This window comes from Seriola dumerili, unplaced genomic scaffold, assembly GCF_002260705.1.
Source record: "Seriola dumerili isolate Sdu_G_001 unplaced genomic scaffold, Sdu_1.0 BDQW01000645.1, whole genome shotgun sequence".
NCBI classification, from domain to species: Eukaryota; Metazoa; Chordata; class Actinopteri; order Carangiformes; family Carangidae; genus Seriola; species Seriola dumerili.
In genome coordinates this window covers 2920196-2945684 of record NW_019174900.1, presented here as the reverse complement: position 1 = coordinate 2945684, position 25489 = coordinate 2920196, and the positions used below count along the sequence as shown (strand labels likewise).

At 41.3% G+C, this 25489-nt stretch overlaps 1 pseudogene; it reads right to left on the bottom strand.

Annotated features, from left to right (window-relative positions):
* Window positions 1-7646: 7646 nt before the first annotated feature.
* On the bottom strand, window positions 7647-25062 carry LOC111236382 (annotated as a pseudogene).
* Window positions 25063-25489: the final 427 nt, after the last annotated feature.

The following is a 25489-nucleotide window of genomic DNA, read 5'->3' as shown; positions in this document are numbered from 1 at the left end:
TCGGTCTGATTGCGTGCTAAAAGATCACATCCATGAAAAAAGTGGAGAATCAAAATGGATAGCTGGTCAGTAACAGGAGGAGTTGACAGGACAGAGTCAAGAGACAGATGGTGAATCAACAAGTGATCTCTCTTCTGTCAGACATAAAAGAAAAATGAGTTTCTCCTGCTTTCAGTTCAGTCCTGAATGTTCAATCATTAGAATAAAAAGTGCTCTGAGAACGTATTAGCATTATTTGGCCTCTGTATTGTCAGATGTGGGCTGCCAACATTTTAGAGGTTTCCAAGTGGACTGTGAGCTGGAAAAGGTTGAGAACCACTGTTGTAAAACACACTACTTCAAAGCACTATGGATAAAGCAGAGATGTCACCTTTGCTTCCATGTCCAAGTTTTTATTTTGCTGTAGCTCGTTCCAATTTACCAGATGAAGAGTAAGAAGATGAGTAAGACTTTGGAAAAACTGCTTTGGCCACATAAATGCGAGTTTCATTCTTTATCCTTGGCTTGTTCAAGTTTGTTTGTAGCTGTGGCTGGAACAGATTCAAAGCTGCCAACTGTGGCCAAATAGTGGAAAGACGGCAAGCCGCAGTGATCTGACTCATCTGTTGGTCGAGTTAAGGCAAGGTTGGGGTCAGGGTTAGGGTCCAGGAAATTAATACAAGTCTTTTTTTATGTTTTTATTTATACATAGCTCCAAATCACAAGAACAGTTCCAACCGTGAGTAAGCGCGACAGTGGACAGGAAGCCAATGAAGGGAAACTAAAACTGGTGTAATATGGTCAAATTTAGCTGCCAAGAAAGACAGGACAGGAAAGACCAAATTTTAGATGTTGCGACAAAATGTTGTCGAAAAAAGGTCTTGGTAATATCTTTAATGTGCGGATTGAAGGAGATGGGAGGGTCAAATGTTACACCCAGATTCTTGGCTGTCAGACTCTGAGAAATCACACATTTGAAAGTTACTGTTACTTGATCAAACTGGTGTCTATGTAGGGTTGGGCCAATTGCCAGCATCTCAGTTTTGTCTGAATTTAGGAGCAAAAAATTTGGATATCCAGCTTTTCATAGCTGACAAAGAGACCTCTAATTGTTTGATTTGATAAGAGTCATTAGACCCCATGATTTGGCCAAGAGGTGACATATAAAGAGAAAAAAGCAGAGAAAGGAGCCCAGAGATTAAGACAATTAACAGGTCAGGGTGACCCCAGAAAGGAGGCCAGTTATACACAAAACCAAATCCCTGCCCACTACCATAGTGAGCCAGCCAACAGTTCAGAGAAGTAAGCCTACTGTACATCTCATCATTACCCTGTAGGCTGTATGTAGGCTCATCTGTCTGGCAAGCTGAAATGTCCTGGCTCGGCTAGCTTTTGTTATGTCTGATTGTTTCATCCTCATATAAATATGTAGAGGTATTTATAACTAGTGCTAGTGGTGCCAGAGTTCCCTGCTTCTCTGTCCGTGATCCCAGCGTCCTAAGATTATCCTCAGTGTTTGAAGCTCTGGCTCCAGGTGGACAGTAAACAGTGGCTGGGGATACTAATCGAATGTTGCAGGTGATAGAGTCCTGCTGGGACTCAGTACATTCAAGTTGGTGGAGACCACATGTTCTTTTGTTCTACAGGCATAAGAACTCACTTCCCCACAATTCCTCACTGTTCACACCTGTGGACAACCCTCCCCCAGGGAACTCACTGACCGGTCAGTGTTGGTGAATGTGTGACATGTGACACCCAGGGTGTCATCAGACAAAACCAGATCTCCTTCTCTTGTCTTCCTATTCTCTCCTTGGCTTGCTCAGGAGCAGCAGCTCCTCTCCCCTCTCTGCTCTTCAGGCAGCAACAAGGCTCTCAGCCCAGAGGTCTGTACTACGAAGCAAGATTTGAGGTTAACCAGGTAACTTCAGGTTTAACTCTGGGTTTTCAGTCCGACGATGGTGGTTCACTTGTTACCGGGGTAAATCCCCATGGTAACTTGCGCTAAACTCCTAACCTGCTCTAGCGCAAGTTAACTTCAGAGGATCAGATCAAAACCTGTCAACCGCCAAACTACTGACCAATCAAAACACTGGAAAAACTGAGTCATCATTCCTACAGGATCCTGACAGGGACAAAAGAGTTTACAATAAAGTGATCAATAATAACGAGCAGTAGATATAAAATATAAAAAATCAGTATAATAGTTTTCCTGTTTGAGTCTTTCTATGTGTCACTCTGGTTTTAAAACAAAGCATCAAAAGAATGCGAGAGAGTTTATCACTCTAAATAAATAGCCTATATAATAACTATTATAACTTCATTTTTATGGAACAAATACTCTTTAATCCGACAAGATTCCTTTCAGCGTCAATGCTTTTACTCTCTTCTTCATCACTGCAGCTCAGAACAACATAAAGATTTCAGTCAGACTGACTTATCAACTACTTCTCTTCTCTTTTCTTTCTCTCCTCTCTGCAGCAGAAACAGTCTGACATGAACTTTAACTGTTTGATCTGCTTCACATGTTCATAACAGTTTGTTCATCATCAGACAAAAGAGCAAAAACACTCAAATGTCATGATAATTCATGTTCTTATTCACAATATATCTTTAGTCTGACTTTAATAGAAATTATATTTAGACATGGAAACGTTTAATATCATAAATAGATAGATACAATATTTTTATTCCAGTCATGTGATCATAATGTTACATTTCACCTTGTTGAATATCACTTTTGGACGCTGCTATAACCGAACTTACTGGCAAGCATCAATGCTTTTTCTCATATCATATGAAAAACTTCATTCATGGTTCAGACGATGTTGTTTATAATGAACAACTCTGCCTCTTTCACATCAACCAGCTCGTACCTGGACAGGTGAACTCAGAGTTAACTGAGCCAGCTGATAACCAGCTTCGTAGTACAGGTTATCAGGATGGTCAATGTTAGGTTCAGTTAACCCAGATAGCTAAAAGTTATCCTGGGTTTGTTGAACTTGCTTTGTAGAACAGGCCTCTGGTCAGCACTGCTATCTGAGACAACAGCTCCCTTGCAGCCCCAACAGTAGCGACACGAGAGGACAAGTTTACTTCAGCGGCTACAACATAAAGTCTGCCAGCTGATTTTCAGAACGAGCATGGAACAGCTGTACATGGGACAACTGTAAGAAGAACAAAGAGGAAACCAGCAGCCTCCTCTGCAACACAGAGGCTACACAGCCAGACAGGACTTCACTCCACAAGGAAACAACACTTCCAGTCCTTGGAACAACATAAAGAGATCCTTTCCAGTATTGTTGTAAAGTCCAACAACACAGCTAAGCAGCAGAACTTTTAACCTTTGTTAACAATGTTTGTTGTAATGTTTGCTTAGGTTGAGCTCAGTCACACAGTTAATTGAATACTTGTATGTTCACACTGTAGTACGTCTCAGTTCTAGAACCTGCATGAAGCTAACCTTCCTCTAACCTGGTACCTTTAGATCACATGATCTAGGCTAACAAAGAACCCCCCCCCCCTCCCACACACACACACACACACACACACACACACCTGTACTGTATATATACTTTAGATTAGACATGCCAAATAAAAAGTATAACTGCTGGTGTGTTTGATGTTGCACAAGCGTGAATGTTGCCAACCTCTACTCAATAGAACTTCAATCCTTCAACTTAACTTACTGTTGATTTGGTAATTTTGGTTATAGTTATTAAGTTAATTATTAATCAGAGTTCCAGATTAATAGTTAATTTGAGACTCAATCAAGCTTTTCTTACCTTTTTTGGTTGGTGCCCCGAGGGCTTTAATTCATTTTAACATTATTATTTAATATTAATATTTTCAATAATAATATTTCCTTAATTCATGATAGCCAATAATTTGATAAATAACCATGGCCCAACAGTCCCCTATAACTAGTGTCAGTTGTTTAACACTGTCACCGGAGGCAGAGAAGACAAGCAGGACAACAGGACAACAGGACTACCAACAAGGATCGGCAAGGGTTGAAAACCAGGCCACACAACCAGTCACTTGCTCCCACATGCCTTTCCATGAACTCCGCACCATGTGTCAACAGGTCTGTGCTAGCACTAACAGGCTCGCTGTTGGTCCTGAGACTATTGCTATCTGGAGTGCCCGTCAGGTAATATTAAGAGAAAGGAGCTGTTCCAACTGACGAACACGTCTCTGTAGCTGAGACCCCCTGTCTACCAGAGCGGAGCAGCTAACACAAGCCATCCTATTAGTGTAGTTGAGGTAGCAGCAGCTGTGAGGAACGAGAGGCTAGTTTGATAGGCTAGGCTAACATGGCAGTAAACAACTAGTTTAAGCTAACAGCAAACAAGCTACCACCTAACACAAAGAAAATTTTGCACCAAGTTAAAACTCAAAAAAGACGAATCCTGGAAAATCACAAAGTTTGTCACAGGAAGCACCGTCACAGCAAAACGAGGTAATGTTTGTGTGTGTGTGTGTGTGCGTGTGTGTGTGTGTGTATGTGTGCATGTGTGTGTATGTGTGTGTAGGGGGGAAGGGAGGGGGTGTGTGCTGTGTGTGTGTGTTGTCAGACCAAACTAAAGACTGAGTTGACATCCTCTCATTGATTTGTGTGGAATGGCTGCTGAGGGATGAGAGCTGTGTTGCTTTTGGCATGAACAAATAAAAAGATGCTGTCAGACGCTGAGAACTGAGATGTAGTGTAAACTCCAGTGCTTTTAACCAGCGAGCACCTGCACTAAAATCAATACCTGCTCACTGTGATGGCCGAATCCACACACTACACACACACACACACACACACCCGTCTGTACTTTGAAATGTATTTCTATAGCACCTTTCAAAATAAAGCTTTAAATACCAGGGCTGTGATAAAGGTATTATAGGTTCCTATGGGGACAGAGAGTCCCTGAAAACACAGAAAGGGGAGTGAGGTATCTGACTGTTAACATTTATTTTTTGTGTTCATATGATCTGTGAGGAGGACATCATGAAGCCTCCAATCAGATGAAATAAACATCTTCTGGAGCACAACAGAACGGCACCAGTCAACAACAACCATACAGCTGCCCGGTGAGGCTGTAGTGCATAGTTTACTCAGTTTACCATATTAACCACCATATTTAGCGTGATAGCATGCTACTGTTACAACAAAAGATAAAGTAAATGACATTGATTATTTCCCAGAGTTGTTATATCATTATTATAAACATCTCTGTAGTGTTTTAGTGTCTAATAAAACTTCAAACTCATGGATTTGTTACTCAAATATATTATATGTTTATAGTTTTCTATGTAGCCATAATCCACTGAACACATGTGAATGATACACCCTGATGGTGCCAATGTGAAGGCAGCGAGACTGTGAAATCACCAACAACTCTGCAAGATAACTCTGCTGAAAAAAAAGAATTGTGGAGAAAAAAAGACTTGAGCTGTCAACAAAAATCAAACCCATTTTCCAACAAATAATATTATTGATTGGTGTAAAGCAGTCATCTTTCTTAGTGCGAGCTGTTCCCAGATACATGGTCTATAAACACATGGTGTTACATGCCCTCTACATGGTATTTCTTCAGTGGAGCTATCAATAGCTGAGGTGATGTTAGGGACAATGACAGCTCCACTGCTGTGCTGATAAGAGCTCAATACTGCATTTATTTATCTGAAACAAGAACCCTGTATTGATTGATGTCTCTCTTTACATACTTGGATTCAACTGATAGTGAGCTGTCCATCAGTAAAAGCCAGTGCTGCACACACTGAATGATGGATTAAGTTTTAACAGGAGCCATAATCATGAACACGAAGATAAATGTGGCTATGACAGAAACTCATTTTGTTCTAAATGGGCAACAGTTTTTGTCATACATGGACATCAGTCCATATCATTTCATTCATAATTTAGCACAAATTGAAATGGGCTGCATTCCATTTAGGTGTGAAAGTTCAAACTATTTTTTTTCGTTACTGAAACAGTGACATAACACAGAAATGAGGTGATATTTAAATTACTATAATTTAGACTCAGTTGTATTGAGTCCATCTGTACTTTCTGTGTCATTTGCTCATATTCCAAGTCGGATACATAAAACTTTCCCATTTGGAAAAGTGGTCTCAGACTTTTGGACCCCAGTGTATATTTTACTTTAGTGTCATATTTAAATTCATCCAGATTAAGACATTATGATGGTTAATAAGTATTTTTGCTTGTGTGAGTGGTTCAGGGTCAATGTTTCTGTTCTAATCCACAGTCAGTCCTCATCTCAGAGCGTCAATTTGAGCACATCAGTGGAGGCTGCTCTTTCTCTGTGCATCCTCTCTGGCTTTAACATCCCACTGTGTCTCATTCTACCTATATCTCACAGTGTTTGTGTGTGACTGCAGTCTACGAGTCAGCCTCTCTTATCATGAGTAGCAGCAGGAAGACACACAGCCCTATGGGGATGTAGATACTGGTATATCACTCCAGCTGACTCTAACACAGCACCCCCTCTCAGACAAACCTGATCGTCTGGTTATATGTGTGTGAGGTTACAGTGATCTATCTGTAGGAAGTCCACAGTTCTTTCTTGTACTGCTCATCTTTTCTTTCAATTGTTCTGTCTCCCTTTCTTTCCCTCTCCACTGCTGCAGTTTAATATTGTTCTATGTATCTGTTCATGTGTTTGACCATGTTCCTTGTACAGAATTGCTTCTGTGCCAGTGTGTGTCTGTTTCCATTTATGATTGGTGCATGGCTGTGTGTTTCCTGGAGGTAAACCAGGGGTCAGCTGAGAATGATGGGGCTGTGGACCTCAATTTCAGCTTTGATTACTGGCTGAATATTCTGTGTGCAGTAATCTGGACAGGTTCAGTATTGGAGCATCCATCGCCACAGTATCTTGTCTGAACAGCATGGCGTCGCCTGTTTTACTGCCCGCAGAGCTGAAATGAACTGACACCAGATCAGTAAATGGAAGTTTCTCAGGCGCATTCAACTGAGTCAGAACAGAAGTTCTGTGAATTCAGTAAGTGAATCATTTTATCACATTTCACATGATGGAGAAAGAACACGTGACCACAAAAGATAAAGGCCTGAATATAAAAATATCTGTAGTACAACAAAGTGGTAAAAGTGCATGTAGTGTACACACATTTACCTGTGTTGTAGAGGCTGAATGCAATGACTGTCCCTGTGGGTCAGGTAACACTTTATAACTACGTGAATTTTAGGTGGGATAAGTTCACTTCAAGTTTTTGAAGTAACAATAGAATTGTGCAGAATTTTATGTTCGTACTGCTCAAATGTTTAATTGGTGGGATTGCTGACTAAACCCACTATATATTCTTCTTCCCCGCCATTTTGTTTATTATTTTTTAATTGTATTTGTAGAACTCTATTGAAACATCAAAACATGCAGCTCAATTGGGAGATGGGATGGCCGGAATTACTTTTCTCAGCGACATGTTTCAGAATTGCTAAAAAAAACAAAGTTTTGTCGGAAGTTTTTCCTTTTAAAATGAATGGTTCTGTAATACACCTTCTGGTGCAACCTGGACACATCATAATGGGGTGTTTTGCGTCTTATCATCAGGCGACCCAGCCAAGGGTGATCAAGTCCCGGCTTACAAGCCGGGTGTCCAGGTAGTGCCCTCTTAATCCAGAGCCAATGGGAAGCCTTTTAAAGCAGCTTCCATGATGGTCTGATGACTCTACATCTTTGCAGTCCTCAGATCCCCAAGAGTCCCAGGACCCAGTGTAGGGATTGCTCTGTGAAGCCCCTGCAGCCCATTTCCACTGGCTCGCAGCGGGCCTTCCACCCGTTCCTCCAACACTCAGCTACCAGGAATGCATATCTGACTCTCTTCCTCTCCTATTGGGGACAGTTAACTCTAGCAACACCACCTGCTTGGTGACCTCAGACATCAAAACCATGTCTGGCCTGAGTGTGGTGGCTGCGATGGTGTCCGGGAATTTCAGTTGTCTCCCAAGATTGACCAGGAGCTACCAGTCTCTTGCTGTTGAGAGCAGCCCATCCTGGTTCTTTGGTTGGGGCTGAGGCATCTCCCCTGCACGCACAAAAATGATGGAGCACTTTGCTGGGAGTTGCCACTTGCTGGAGCTTATGCCAGTGCAGATGGTGTTCGGGCAACAGCTCATGATGTGCTCTAACGATCCCCTCTCCTGGCAGAGTTTGCAAGTGGGTGAGTCCACCAGGCCCCAGGTGAAAAGGTTGGAGGGGCTTGGGAGCATGTTGTACACTAACTGGACCAAGAACTTAAATTGGTGTGGTTCCGCCTTCCAAAATTCTGCCTGAGTGATTTTTCAGCCAGTTGTACACTCCCACTTGGTCCAGGCCCCCTGCTTGCCCATGTTCACCATTCTGCTGAGGTGAACTTCCTCCACCTCTGCACGTACCTCCTCCTGGATTAGCTTTTGCCTCTCCTTTCCTCTGGCTTTACTGTAGCAAGGTGTAGAATTGCTCCCAAGCCCGGCCTGTCCATCGTGCCCACCAGGGTGTTGTGCTGCAGCTTTGCCTCGGCTTGGTGGACAGCCTCCTGGGTGTGCCACTTCCTTCCTGTTCTGACCTCGACACCTGCTGAAGAGACCTTGGTGTCAGCTGAATCTCGGTAGAGCAGGGCTTCTCTGGCTCTGGAGACCATGAACTCTTCTGCCAGACTGCAGAAAGGAAGCTGCAGCTTGGTGTTGTGCCCGGAAAGGGCGATGCTGCTAAGGCTCCGCCGCAGGCTCAGCCACCTGTATAGAAAGGCTTGTCTTCCTTTCGAATCTCTCCATGTTGATGATTGGAGCTTCATAGATCAGCAGTGGCCAGAGGAATCAGTGCAGGATGCCATGTTGATATATCCAGGCCTTGAAATTTCCGAGAAACCCTGACCTATCCACGGTGGAAAACCACGTATCGAGGCCCTCACTGGTGGCCTGGTGTGCTGCTGTGTCCTTCAGGTCCCCAGTGAAGAGCTTACCCAAACTCTTGACTGGCTTTTCTGTTACCTATGGAATTTTTCCTGCCAGAGAGAAAGGGAATGTACAGTTACCTTTCCTTTCATGAGGACTTGAGACCTGGATTTAGCAGGCTTGAAGCTCATTCTTGCCCACATAATGAGTCGTTCAAGACTTAGAGGGATCCACCTGCATCCGGTCACTGCTGTTGTGGTGACTGTCAGGTCATCTATAAATGCTCTGATCGGGGATTGTCGGATGCCAGATCTGGATAAGGGACGACTGCATTTCTGCAGACTTCATGAGCATATTCATGGCTATTGCGAACAGGGACACAGAATCATACAGGTGGTGATGATGCCCTTCTGCAGACGATGCCATGCTGGTCCCCCTCAGCCAAAGTTGTTATAATAGTCAAGCATGAGGTTTCAGATATTCTCTGGGACATGGGATCTGGTTATGGCCACTTCCACCAGCTTATGCTTGATCAAACTGTACGAGTTAGCAAGGTCCAGCTAAAGTACTACCAGGTCTCCCTTGCTCTCTCTCCCTCCCTCTCTCTCTCTCTCTGAGAGTGAAATGTCAAATCCTTGAATTGCAAAGAGAATGTGGCGTTGCGAGGGCCCAGAATGTTATGATGCAGATTCAGTTATAAAATTTGAAAAAAGAAACCAACAACTCCACCCTGGGAATTGTAAATGAATATAACTATAAGGGGAGGCACACAGGTAAGTAATACAAGGAAGGGCAGGAGACGTGGTTCACGGTAGCAAAAATAATTAACACGTTTATTAAAGGTTGGTCACACAAGTTAAAAAGGGTATTTCAAAACAAAACTAATAATTAATGCCCTACTCCAATGGCTGAGGCTTACCAACAGTGGAGGACAATGTGGAGGGAGGGAGTCCAAAACAAAAAAAGGGCACCCCACTCTCACGTGACACGCATACAAAGGTGAAGTGCAAAACAACCAAATCCAGAATCACGGCACACAAAAGGGGAACCACCACCCAGGACACCGCCACCACCGTCGGCTCTCAGCAACTATGGAGGGAAGGGAGAACACAACTGATCAACACAAGTCACATTAACACAAATCCCTTATAAAAGTGTAAACTAACAATTGTCCAAAAAAACAAAACCAAACAATATTAACAGTGTAGGACTGAAACTCAATAAAACGAGAAAACAATCGTTAAACCATTAGCTTAAGGACAACTTAGCAAACGATCAAAACAAGCAAACAAAAAGAAGTCAATAAAGAAAAGAAATAAAGAAATTAACCAATGGACACAATCATTCAATTGAAATAAACTAAATGATAAATGACCAACCAATTAACTCAAAACAATACATGCAAAGAAGACATAAAGATACCTGATCCCGTCTGACCCCTGCACGCGCTCACTCGCCCACACAGCCAGTCAATAAATATGACCATTCATCCCTTCTCAAATCAACGCAACCGCACACACACACACACACACACCCACACACACACACACACACAGTCTTGACGGGGCAACTCTCGCTAAGCCCGCCGCCCAGAGGGGGAGCCAGGCGCTGGAGGACCGGGGGGAGCGAGCAGCAACCTGCAGAAAACCGTCACCGTAACAGCAGCAGCAGCGGCAGCAAGCGAAGCAAAAAACAAGCGAAGCAGAAAGGACGCACGACCGACGTCTATTTAGCAGGGCAACAGGACAGTCCACAGCACCAAGCTACCACAAACTGCAGGTCGGCGAAGCAGCAGTTTTCCTGCACCTTACTTGGTATCGACCGCTAGCCACAGGTCCCGAACAGCAGGAACCCTCCTGAGGAGGATAGCGACGAGGAGGCTCTGCACCGCTCTGTGTTTAACTGGAGCGTCTGTGGTGCACCGGTGATGCGTTCGGGATCTGCTTGTCCTTTTAATATCTATGGCAAACAGGGAGAATCGCCACCATCCCCTCAACCACAATGGACCACCGTCTCGAGAGCAGAGGAGGAATCAGAAGGCCGGGAAGCGGGAGGGCCTTCGAGCCAGGAAGTGAGAGGGCGAGAGAGGGACACGGCCCCCTTTTATTCCCTCGCCCTCTGCATTGATAGGCTACAGCGCCAGGTAAAGTGCGGAGCGGCAGACTTGAATGCAATCAGCCCCAGCAGCATATCATACTGCTACAAGAAGTTTTCAACTGCTTTGGAATACTTTCAGATAGAAACTTGAGTGGATGACAGCGTAGCTAGAGTGGGAGTAGCTCTTAAACCACTATCAAAATTTCCTGTTTAACTCGTCCTCATGGCCACAAATTTCAGTCTTGACTCATCATTTTTTCATAGAGCGTAAACAAATTTGTCCTCTTTCACGTAGTGTGAGTACCAAAGCGGAGAGACTGATTGATGGGAGTACCATCCAACTGTCCCATAGACGCCAATACAAATTCAGAGGGGGATTTTCAGAGAAAAACTTTTTTTTAAAACTCGCTCCTGTTTCCACATTTTTGACTCTAGGGACACCAAAACCACATAGACATGTTCAGGAAGGTCTTTTGCCACTGGAGGTGAAATAATTGTTCTTATATGAGGTACTGTTATTTAATAAATGACAGGTGTTCAAGAGGTGTGCAGAACAAAAATCTCACTCAGATCTGTGAAGTCCAGCTACATGCTGCTCCAATACTAAATAAAACACAATAATTTACACACATTTCAACAGTTTCACTGGAAATATGAGTTAACACAGGTTTAGTCAGGAAACATTCAGCAGTTAATTTCACTTTGTCATTCTAACTACACATTATCTCTGTTTCCTATCAGAATGTTAAGGACCCTTCTGTAACAAACAAACGAGCTGTTAGCATGTCAGAGAGATGCACAACCAGACCATGGGTCAAAGGGTCAGCTCCAGAGGAGCAACGAATGGACAACCAGGCAAATTGGAGGAAACAATTTCAATCTGAATTTTTGTAACAATAAGACTATCTCTGTATTGGCATTTGATTGTTTCTCATATAAGCAAAGTAACACCAAAAGGACTTATTATCACTAGGGCATGAATCTTGGACTCTCTGTGAACCTCTATCCCTCTGGCCCTCTCTAAATAAGAGTCATAAACTACAACCCACATTCCAATCCTGAGTAGTGACCAGCAGAACACTTCACAGACACAGATCTGAGAAAAATATAGAATCAAATATCTAACTGTTCTATAACCTATGTGATGTTCTACCTATTAAGTAGATTCCCAGTCTATCGTCTAGAATGGCTGAAATGTAACATATAGGTTTAAGACAATGTCCTTCATGTGACCATACTGTCAGCATTCTTCAATGAAGGTAACACACACCACATGACATCCAGAATGTCCATATTATTACTATTATAGTCAAAGAACTGCTGTGTAATCCACATTTATAGATGTAGCTTTGGGAAATGTTTATTATGTTGTTTGATCAGTGCTTCCGGAACCCTTCCATCCAGAACGTGTTGTCGACAATTACTAACCACCTCAGCCACCTGGGTTCCAGCCGAGGGTCTTCAGCTACAGCGCAACTCACAGTAGGCCGGTCTTAACACTCTGCTCATGACTGGGTTGATGTCGAAATAGAACAATATTTAATCACCAGATCTCATTCGTAGACTTAGTATCATTAAAGTATAAAATAAAGTATCTATCTATCTATCTATCTATCTATCTATCTATCTATCTATCTATCTGTATAACCATAGTGTAAATAGCTATAACATATTCTCTCCCACTATTTCCAACTCATCACACAGTTCTTTTCATTATTATTTTCATCTTGTTTATTACGTTGCATTTACTCTGTAGATAGTAATAAATCTCATTATTTTCACTCAGTCGTTCTGTTGTGTTCTTTTGAAGTAGAGACTGGGGATCTATTGAATTGAGAAGTCATGGCTTCTGATATGAGATTGATCACATTATAGAATAATTGAATAATGTCCTCCCTGAAGACTAGTGCCCCCTTTCAACAAGAGCAAATTCTAAATTCTAGTGTTCACACTACACATTTTAACTGTGAAAAAAGTCAAACCAAAACAGGAAGTGGGACATTTTTAAAATCGCTGCACGTCACAGACAGAGAGTTATTTGCAGCTCTATTTTTAATGTTGGTTGCTTGCGTTTCAAACAACGAAGCTCACCTTCACACTTTTCTCAACAGCCAGCAACGGAGTTTAGCTTCAGCTGTTCCACGAAACAGCAATCCCACTGCAATTTTGCCAGAAATTGCATTACCTATTATGTTTGAGTTTTAATCACTGTCCATTGTCCCTTGAAATTACAGTTATTATAGAACCAATACAATTTACTTCAAGGTGAAGGTCAAGGCCAAGCTGGTGGATGGTCATGTAGCTTCCACTCTCATGTGAGGGGTGGACTTTGTGTCCTGACACGATGCGAAAGTTAAACCTGTAATCCTTTTTTTGTCCTTTTGGGGACAGAGGAAAAAAAATAAGACCGCTACAAGTTCAACATCATATGTCAAACTGGAGAGACATTATCATTCTTCTGGGGTCTTGTGTGTGGTCCAATCCAATATACATCCACTAGGTGACTCTTTAGCTGCTAAATGCTAAATGTTCACCAGCTCTGAAAACAGCTGCGTGCTGTGTGAATGACAACACTGAGAGAGAGCAGTGAGAGGGAACCAAGAAACTATGAGCTGAAATTCACTGTAAAGCGTTATGGTAAATGGTAAATTGGTTAAGTTCCCCTTTTAAGTATCTACTGTAAAAACAGTAACCACAATGACTTCATAACCTTAACCAAGAGTTTTAGCTAACTAAACTGCAATCTCTGACCATCCCCAGCCACATGTAGGAAGGAATCATTTTAAAAATGCTGTCACTGGATGCCATAAAAGTTGTCAATAAAAGTAATATTAAGATTTTCAGAACTGTCCAGTATCTGTCTGGCGGAAGGAAATGTTTTATCAGGTTCAGGTTAAATCGGTACTTCAGTTGTTAAGAGGGGTAAACACAATATGTTGAGTCAGGCCCATGAGTAAAGGTCTTAGGCTGTAAAGTTTGGGGGGGGGGTAAAGGCTTGCTGGTTTCCACCAACATGCACAGATCTATTTAAGTCTTTACAGTCAGGAGGAAACAGAAATCCTACACACAGCTCTCTGACAGCAACAGGTAATTACACATAGTTATACAACTATGGCAAAAAGATGCAAACACCTTGTGAAATGTTGAATGCCAGAGAAACCTGTGATTTGTCAGTTTGTGTTTACTCATCCATCAAAACAGCAAATTATAAAGTAAACAGTAAACAGCCAGAGGAAAGAGGACTGAAACCACTGGTGTCTACATAGTGATTTATCTTTGGATTTGGTCTCATAAAGTCTTATTTAAACATTGATTTTTAGTGATGTAATCTAATTCTCTAGTCTTTTCCAGTAAGATGTTTCCCTTTTCTTTTCTTTTTGATTTCAGTATTTTATATTCATAGAACTGGCCTTATTTTTCAGTGTATTTGTTGTGGCAGTGTGCTGGCTGCTGAACAAATGAGAGAGTTTCCACTAACTGCCTGCCTTTCATTGGACGATGAAAAGACAGGCATCCAGCAGTCGGATCCAAACACTATGAATAAAAACATCTCATGAAAAACTTCCCTTTTGGCCCAGATAGCAGAAAATGGAAGCAAATCACTGACATGAAAACAAATTGTAGAATGATGATTACAATCTTGTCTTTGCTGTTGTTACAGCAGCTTGTTTTCACAGCTGTAGACAGTCATGAGGAAATCAAGTTCAACATAGATATGTCTGTATTTGTGAATATAATTTCAATAGGAAAATGTCAGATTCTACCAAAAGTATCAGCTATATGGTGCGCCTCTGTGGCGTGCAGGGGCACTGGCAGCCGTAATCCTGTTATTATTAAAAATAATTCGATTTTTAACATCCTACCCTGAAAATAAACTGTGACCACAGGAGATCCTGTCATATTTCTTAACATTATGAGTGTAGATTGAAGAGGAGAGCAGGAGATAAAGGAGGAGTTTGGGGCTTTGATGCCCAGTGTTGACACTGCAGACATGGAGCACTGATGAACATCCATCATGATATTGGAAGTGATGTGGAGGCCGTTCTGTAAGAGTTTGATGTAACGTTCAGACACAGAATGAACTTCAAACAGGCAGGAATACTATTTCATTTTACTGTCTCATGAGCTTCTTGATTGTTTATTGTAGCAGCTTGGTTTGGTCTTGATGCTGTGTATTGTTATTACTGTCTTTAGTAGTTAGTTAGGCAACATGTTCTTATGATGATGATGCTAAATGAAGGAATCTGTTGCTTCATGTCGACTTTTACTTTTACTGCACGTTTCTCTGGGATATTCAATATAGTATATAATAATTATTGTAGCTTGTAGTTGTTGTTGTTTTTCAGGCTTGTTGGTTGGTCTTTGAAATGCATGTGGTTGGATAATCTGAGCTTTTTAGTGGTGTTGTGTCATAACCTTAGGGCTAAAAAACACAAATCAATCGCTCTTCGCTCACTCACTTGTTCGATGACTAGACGTGTGTGTGTGTGTGTGGGAAACCTATAGGTGGTGGACAGGCAGACAGGCGGTTCTTGTGTGTACTATGAAATATAAACCTGCCGGCACCAACGAGAGTGCGTACCGTAAAGGCTTGACTGTAGTGGCCCGGGTTCCAGTCCAATCAATGGCCCTTTGCTGTGTGTCATCCCCTCTCTCACTCCCCAGTGTTCCTGTCTCTCTCTCATTGCAGCTTTAAGGCATAAAAAATATATATATATATATATATATATATATATTTATATATGTATATGTGTGTGTATGTGTGTGTGTGTGTGTGTGTGTGTGTGTGCGCATGTATAATGATGTCAATGTCGAGGTTTCTTTCGAACATTCCACATTAAATGTCACTGCATCAATAAATTTCAGCTTTACAACAAGACTAACAAACACAGTCCTCTTGTGAATGAAAAGCTGGACTCATAATAGTAAAACAAACCTGGTTCTTTTCAGTGGGTTTGCTGCTACAGTTTGACTTGGTCTGTTCTGCTCACGATGGCTAATGTTAGCAAACTTTAGATTCAGTTCAGTGTCTTTATGACTCCTCTCCACATGTGCTACTGTAACACTTCAGCATTAAAGATTATCTAAATGTCACAGTGGCAGCTCTTCAGCTCAAGTTTGGTTCACAATAGACAGTTTAATTAAAGAAAAGGATCTAAATCAAAGCTGTGGAATCAGAGATGTTGTGTTTTATTCCTCCTCATCAAACCAAGTCCTGACATCACCCACAGTATAACATCACCAACAGCTCAGTCTGAGATTCAGGTGTGTTCTGCTAGAGGTTCTATGTATGTATCCAGGAGCCTGCAGCAGAGTTGTTGAGGTGGGGGTTGGAGGTCTGCTGAGCTCACTTTTTTGTAACTCCCAACCCCCAGATTTTACTTTTCAAACTTCAGCTACACCTGGAAACATCAGGAAACACCTGGAAACACAACTGAGAGGTCATTGGGAGAACCAGGACTTTTCGGGTTCTCCCATTAGACTGGTGGCTCAATGTGGAAAAAAAGATAGAGATAGACATGATCAGCCCAGTGGAGCAGGTGGCATGCCACACTCCAGCTGTCATCTCCCTCATGTCCGTCTCCCTCTGCAGCAAACTCTAGCTCAGTCCCGCAGCTCCACCTGCTTACTGTTCATGTGTTTGTGCCTTGTCGTGGTTTAAACACTGAGGCAGCAGTTGCTGATTTGATTTATATGAATAACAATGTTTTAAAAAAAGTCTGGTTAAAGAGAAGTTAAAACACAGAAAGATCCAAATGCTTCAAACAGTTGTGTATCTATCAGTAGTAACTCTGTAACTCTCAACACACAGGAGAAGCAGAGCATCAGAGCGGGTTCAAGACCACAGCTCCCAGTACAGCTCCCATTAAGTCCAATATAAACACCAGTACAGTTTCACAGCATAAACTGTGGGCAGAGTTTATTTAGCAGGATAATGTTATGTAGCTTTGTTTTCTGCCCTGGTTTCATTCAATTCTAATACACTAGTGAAATGAATTTTATTCAGATATGTCTGGTGCTGCATTTACTGCTGTACTGTCCAGTGTGAACTCTGACCACTCCCTGTGATGCATAGAGCTTAAGCCTCATTTTTCAGACTGCAGCTACTGAGTTGTTGTAGCTGTGGACTGTAATATGAAGAGGTAGTTCTCAAACTGTTATTCTTCACAAACTACAATAATAAAATAATCACTGAATTTGTAATTGAATTGTGTAGATAACAATTAGACTGTAACACACAAAATTATATACATACAATGCATGTGCGTTTGGTACTATTCCATGTATTGTTCTACAAATCACAGTTAATGTATCCTCTGTTTACTACATGTTTCTTGTTGTGTGACATGAGCTGTATGTGATGGTGTGTGTACAGATGTCTTCCAGCAGCCATGTGAAACTACTGGCAACGTGTTATCATTTACAGAGATGTTACAACACGGGGATCCACACTAGGATCCAGGAATCAATTACTGATATGGACGCCTATTATCTGCTCTTAGCTTGCCTAATATCACAGCATTGACCAGATTTTTTATTCTTTCATTTGTTAGCAGCAGGATCACAAGCAGACTGTGCACCCAGCACTGTTCCCAAATCCTCCAGAGAGACCTCTCTCCTCCACACTAATTCAATCCAATTCATTTCAACTTTATTTGCATAGCACCAAATCATAACAAACATTATCTAAAGTCACTTTACAGTACGAGGTCAAGAGCTTAGAATATTATAGAGAAACCAGTAGTTCCCACAATGAGCACACCCTGCTTGCTTCTGTTAGCATGCCAATGTCAGCATGCTAACAATGACAAAGTTAACTTGCTGATGTTTAACAACTATAATGTTTACCTTGGTCACTGTCATGATTTAGCACATTGGCATGCTAACAGTTGCTATTTAGCAGTGCACACTTGAGGCTGATGGGAAGGAAATTAGTTTTGCATTAACCAAAGAATTGGACACATTCAACTGATGATTGATCTGATGATGGTGAGGATCACCAGAGTTATTACACTTCATCCTGATTGGGATGTCAGCGTCACAGTGGTGCTGCAGGAAAAGTCAAAGAACCAAATTGGTTAGGACAGGCAAGGCAAGTTTATTTACATAGCACCATTCAGACACAAAGCAAGCCTTAGGTCAGTTGTTTACCTCCAGGTGCCACCGAGTGGTACTCCTCGTGAGCTTAGCTGTATCATGGGTCTCGGTATTAGCTTCTAAGCTAGTGGTGTTAATACTACTTGTGGCATTAGTTTTAGGCTCGCTGACAGGTAGCTCGTCTAGAACACTGTACCTGTTCTGTGGTAGTGGGCTTGTTTTTTCTGCGTCTTCTGTTACCCTAGACAATGTCAGAGTTCGGTGTTTGACACCGTGGGGGTAGAACAGGTCTTTAGTCTTGCTCCTGTTTAGCCAGTAGCATATCCAACATGATGCCCGTCTCAAGTGTGTTAGGGACGGACTGGGGAATTGGTGTGCCAGTTCTGGACTGAGCAGCAAACAGAGTGTCCTCTTGAATTTTTGTTAGAGTTGAGAGATTCTTTTATCAAGCTCTGTGATTTTCTGGCTGAGTTTGGCACAGCTGGAGCAGCCAGTGGAGCGAGAAGAGAGGAGGCATCTTGTTCCCAGGTGACCGTCTGTAGTAGGGCTCTGAAACTTTCCCTTTCCTCAGGATAAAACTTTTTCATTCTGTTCTGCTACTCCATTACAGACAGATAGATCCTCTGATGAACATGAACAAACATTTATAATAATCTATCCAGTATTCTTAGTTTCTTATATTTGACTTTTTATATTTCAGCCGACGCCAAAGTGGTGGACGGATCAACAGTGCAGCTCAAACTGACTTCCCTAATTAGAAGTTACAATAAGTTACATTGTGAATGCAATGCTGTTTTGTCTTTGACTCACAAGTCTAATGTGTGGGGGCTTCCAAACAACCTACAGTATGTCCACCCACAGGCTGGACTGGCACAGATACTACAGCTGTGCTAACACTGCCTCAGTGTTACATAAATAAAGCAAGCTGTTCAAGCAGGCTGGTGATCCATGTCTGGAGCACTAGATCAGAAAAACATTGACAAGGTATAAAAAAGGTGATTGTAGAATTGTACTGACAGTAGAAAAGGATCACTCCCCACAGTTCAAGGGAAATTCTCAATTTGAGGTTGGTGAATTCCAGCAAAGGGTGAAATAGTTTCTATGATGGAAGTCTTGTTGACTTGTTGAAAATCTTGTTGTGAACCAGTTGACTCACAAAGGCCATCCTCACCCCCTTCTACCTATGTATATGTGACCTGGTGATACTTCATACACCCCGAATAATGTGGAACCAGAGACTGCTGTACCAAAATATACATGTATTTACTGTACAGGAAATAAGAGTGTCTACATTCAACAAGCGGCAAGGGAGTTTCACAAGGAGGCCTCAGTATAGGCCTTACTAAAGGTGTGATAGGTAAAATGTACAATTGATGTATGAATCCAGTCAAATGCTACATGAACAAGCAAAAGAAATAAATGATGTGGGGCTTGACTGCACCACGAGGAAGCCTATAGTATAGAGTTATAAATAAAACAAGGAAATTATCAAAAAAATATTTGATTATACCACCACTACATATAAACCAATTTAAATCTAATCATATATCAATTAAAGTTGCCAATTTCACAGCAAACTGTAGTAAGTCAAACCACACAGTAAACACACATGCAATAGCAAGAAAAATACAACAAAAAGTGGCCCATTCTATTAACTAGTTCGAATTACACTAAAATCACATAAGGCAGGGAACAACAGTGGTTGGCTCCTCTAGTAGGGCCTTTACTTAAAAGAAATAATAAAAAATGGAAAACACATCAATAAAAATAAATAAATATCATAAAACATCAAGGGAAAAAAATGTGCACAGTATGCAAAATATATCATGCTTGACTGGAACACAGTAACCTCCGCCAATTAGAGGTGCATGGAATCAATATTTACAAAGAACCATGTTAATGTTGAAATAAAGGGACTCAAAAACGAATAAAGAACATTTATAAAGTGTTTGTGCACCTTGTTTCTTGGCCTCAGCAGCCACTCACCAAACACAAGACTGGAGCAAACCACACATTTGAACAATTATTTAACAAATCTTTAATTTGATGTCATGAAGTAAAAGAAATAACATCATGGTGCTATAATTTCCCTATTAGAATCATGTTTTTAACCATGTTGAACAAAGTCAAGCACAAAACTGAAAAACCCCTTTTCATAGACGCTGCTCCTTCTCCTGGGTCCTAATGCTAGACATTTGTTTCCTTCCCTTCCACACATATGTATAAGTATCTCTCAGCAGCACACAGTGGCTGTTAAAAGAATACACCTAAATGGAAAACCTCAACTCAACATCAAGAGCTCTAGACGATGTCCTCATACACTTCACGCCAGAGGCCTTGGCAATTACTGGAACGTGGAGTGAGAGAATGAAAACAGAGGAAGAGAGCACAACAGAGGATGATAAGTGAGTGTGGTTGCTCCACCATTTATGAGATGCGTGGAAAATTAGATTTGCAGTTTCCCTCTGAATGCTATTGTGGTGGAATTGGAGCTGTGGGCTTCATAAATGGCGTTAATGCGTCTCTGACTCTCGTATCGACTTTTTCCTTCACTGTGTTATTTTGAATTTCTCATTATTTTGATATTTTCAGTGAGGTTTGTTTTGACTTATTGAAATCCTTGGTGGCTGGTGGAGTCGTGCTCAGAGTGAGGACAAATCTTCTGTGAGAAGGAGAGAATGCCGTCAGACGCCGCAGGACTTCACAGCTCTGACAGTGAATTATATGATTTAGTCTGAAAAATCTTTGTCTGTGATTTTGCAAAGGTTAATATGAACCGTTCCTTTATTGTGAAAAATGTCGATGTAAGATATCGATGGTCTAATCATTTTAATTTGATCTTCAGTGAATGTAAAGACTGTTAAACTGACCCTGTGCGTTCCAGCTTTAGGAACTGAAGGGTGCTATTATTTGTGTCCTCCGGATATGCTACAAATTAGTGATGAAGTCTACACGTGTTTTATGATGTGACAACACCAGGATTAAGGTTTAGGTTCAGGGAAAGGTCATGGTCAAGCCAAGTCTCCAGAACTCAAGTCAATTTAATTTACAGCACCAAATCATGACATCAGTGCCAAATCAAGGCACTCTTTAGAATATTATTTACAGATCCACCATTCCACTGGCAGCAGCACTTCATATGCAATATGTACATTTATTGAATTCTCATATATAAAATATATCTATATATGAAGCATGTACATGTCTAGCTCATACTGTCATGGACTCTTCCAGAGCTTCTTAGCTCCTCCCTCCTGCTGCTCCTCCTGTTCACACCCCTCTACTCATCCTCCTATCAATTACCAGCCGGCTCTGCCTCCACACACCTGTTCCGCATTGACTCATTATCCCTCAGTACTTATACCAGTCAGTTTCCCTCTGTCATTGTCAGATCGTTGTTTGTGCTAATGCCTGCGTCGTATCCTGCTTGTTTTTGTGTTCTTGACCTCTGGATTTTTGACCTATGCCTGTTTCTCGGAATTGTGTTTTTGCCTGACCCCGAGGTGGCGAGGAAAAACTCCCTGTTAACTGGAAGAAACCTCAAGCAGAACTGGTTGGGTTGAGAGAGAAAGAGAGAGGGTGATGGAGGGGAGAGGAGGGAGAGACAGAGACAGAAAGGGGGAGAGATCACAGCACAATGCAAGTTTCACATAGAGATGTTTAATGATAATAACTAGAACATTTCTGGAGAAATTGTGAGTGTGCCTGCTGTGGATGTGAGGGAGCACTACATGGCAGCCAGCTGTCAGATGTGACAGTAGCATCATCCAGGAGTATCTGAAGTGCTAGTGATAGTATTACACACACACTGTATTACACACATTATCACCTCAGGCAGTGGTAATGGTGCTAATATGACCAGTTCATGTACTGATGGCAGTATCTGTATCATGGAGGACCACACACACACACACACACACACACACACACACACACACGTTTGAATCACAACAGAGAGCACACAGACTGTCATTCATGAACATTTGCACTGCAGGTGTCAAGGCCTTGTTAATATCAATAGTAAAGTAATGCAATATAATATAAAACTGCTGATGTTGATAAAGTAAATAGTCTGAACCCTAAACCTAAAGTAGTGTTTACTGTCTGTGAAAGAATGCAACACAACAACCATTAAGACATATCATACATATACCATTTATATAAGGTTTGTGTGTGTGTGTGTGTGTGTGGGTACGTGTTTGTGGAGATGGATGCACGTAGACACATACACACCATATAAGCTGAAGTTAATGCATAACCAACAAACCTGACAGGCACCTGTCAGCTAATGGAGCAATATGAGGTTAGTTCAGGTACATCAGGTAAACTGGGACAGCATAAGAGCATTCTACCAGAAAGTGCAAATCAAAGCTATCAGTGCTGAGACCTTGCTGTGGATGTACATGACCAAGGCTGTGGTCAGCATTACACAGGAAGTTGACCCCAAAAAGCATGCGGTAAGAGAAATTACATATGCTACCAATACAAACATTTACTACTTTGTTTACATTTATTTTAATTAGGACATTTCTTGGTGTGATTTCCAAACCATGTTTGGTCATTTGGGACTGCATGTTTCAGGTAAACTGGGACACTGAAATGAAGTGAAGCACCAGTGTATTGATCTCACCTGATTACAAGAGGCACCTCACATCTATGTCAACACAGAAGCACAGAGGTAGAAGTAAGGCTTTTTGATGATTTATGAAAAGATTCAAATTGATGCTAAATCAATGATTGGTTGGTGACGCTGGTAAACTGATGCGTTGATGACTTATCCTGTTGATGAACTGATGAATTGACTAAAAGATAATTAAACTCTAATATTTTAAATAAATTTCAGGCCTTCCATTCCCAGAGTGTGAGGGGTTCCTGAATAGTGCAGAGGTAATATATGAAGGCTTTAAGACTAGCCTGATGTTTTGCCCACTCTCTCAGTAGCAGGGTCATGGAGGGGTTTTCAGGACATCCACCGTCATCGTCATTGTGTGCAGCTGTAGCTTTAGTTGCTAGCTTGCTAGCTACGCTAGCTCTGGTTGTTGTTGCTTACAAGGTTGTGAGGTTTTTCTGTTTTGAGTTACTCATATTGTCATTAGTGAAACTATGTAGTTGTTCTGTCTAAGTTAGAGGTGGGATTGTAGAGGATTTTATATTAATCTGTTGTTTGCCTTTAATAAAACCATGTGTGAATTGTTGATGTAATCATAATATGCTTATAACTAAGTGACTTTTGATTTTATATTAATCTGTTGCTTTTAATAAAACTGTGAATTGTTGATGTAACCATAATATGCTTATAACTAAGTGACTTTTTACTAACATTTGGTGTGCAAGAAGAAGAGACAGACTGAACTTATGATATTGTTTGAAGGACACAACTCCTTATATGGTAGACATCCTGGGACAGAAGTAAGGAAAAAAAACGAGGAATAGAGTAGGGTATTGTCTCTCTTCGTGTGAATCTCTCACAGATCCACCACCACGAGGGCTGTCCCGCGTAGGAGAGTCAGATAACACGAGGTGAAACAAAACAGAGAACACGTGGAGGAGCAAAGCAAGAAGACAGCGGCATGGACTGATAAGAGAATCAACCCACATTGTATTATTTTTTTCTGTGTAAGAATATGAAAAGACTGGGTCAGGAAGAGGTAGGCAGTCAGACTTCATGAACTGGCGCAACTGCATGTTGTTGTCAGGGAGAGATAGTTTGGCCCAGAGCTCTGTAACAATCTCCTTTTTCTAATGCTATATTGCTGTTAGCTTTAATAAATACTGGGATTTGAACTTTGAAAGAGTGTCCTGTTTCCTTCATCAAACCAACACGCGAGTTCAGGAGAAGAACTCTACAGGATGAAGTAGCTTATGGTTTTGTAACCTGTTAAGAAATTGAGAAACTAAATGCACAGTTGGGTATTTATATGTTTAATCTGAAAAAAAACGAACCAAACTATTACAATATTTAGAAATACTTTTTATGTCATTGATCATTATTTTCATTTAATTCATAACAACATTCCTTATTTCATTTTGCATTTAATTTAGTAATTAATTTCATCCCAGAGGTCCAAGTTGCTCAAGAGAGTGGTCCTCTGAATAAAATGTAATGCCATTGGTTCATACTGAGGTAGCTGAATCGTTATTGGTGTAAAGTAGTTCATGTCCCGCCCCTGGCGCAGGTTAGGAAGACGCGCTGTGAGAAGTACACAGAGTGATAGCATGAGGAGAGCAGAGACACGGACGACACGGAGATGCATAAAAATTGTTAAAACATTTAATATTGTGTACATTGTTAAAAAAAAGAAGCAGTTCGAGTCGGCAAATGTCCGTTGAACCACTGTGAGCGACCATGGGGACCTTACCTGTGTTTAATCTTTTCTTTTCTCGTTGAGTACTGTGATGCAGCGGCAGTTAGCTACTTGAATTAGCCTAGCCTCGTGGCATTTTAGCCACCGACCTGAAGCATAAACCCACAGTCTTGTGTTATTTTTTTATGTTAAAAGACAAAAACGGGATTGTATGTGTATATAAAGAGTGTGTGAGCATTTTATTTACATGGTGAAAACATAAGAGTTATGTGTTTTATGGGTTTGAGATTGCTTGATTTTGTATTGTACTGTGTAACGTGCATGTGAGAGCGCGATATCAGTATTGTAAGAACAACCTCACAAATAATCCACAAAGAATCTATTCTACATTATATCACTTACCTTAATCCAGTGTAAGTGAGGATTTATTGAACTGTGAATGGTTTTTACAGCACTTATCTTTTTATAAGTTAATAGTAAAAGGCTGTATAACACAGTGATATTTAGAAAATACAAACTGTACAGTTTAAAAAGAAGTTGAATAGATTTATTTAAGTCTGTTATATTATACAGGCTGGGTTTTTTGATACCCTGGATTCTGGACTGAGATGGATTCTCTCCCTGACGAGGGGGTGGCGAGCCAACCATGTGAACATCTGGATTGAAGAGGACCTTCTTCATTCTTCATTGTTGTTCTATCAGTGTGGTAGGACTTTTGGAAAGGACTTAAAGGAAACATTGAAGCGAACTATTTTTATTTTTGACAAAGAGAGACATATTATTTTATGAAGGGTGCACCCAGTTAAAGGACAATTGAAAGAAACAATATTTAAAGCCGGCAGTATTTGTAAACTATTTTTTGTGTTTAATACAGTGTGGTCACTTTAACTCACCTCTGTGTCTCCTATTACTCATTGTGGTGTCCAAATCATTACTCCTCCCTGTGAATCTAGAAAATTCTGGTCCGGTGTATATACTTACCTACCAAGTGGGTTACAGTTTTATGGTTTCCGAAAGTGATGAGAGGGACCAGGGGCGATTCTAGGATCAGACCTTTAGGGGGGCTCAGCTCCTTATGAGAATTACATCAGGGTGGCCGCGGGGTTGT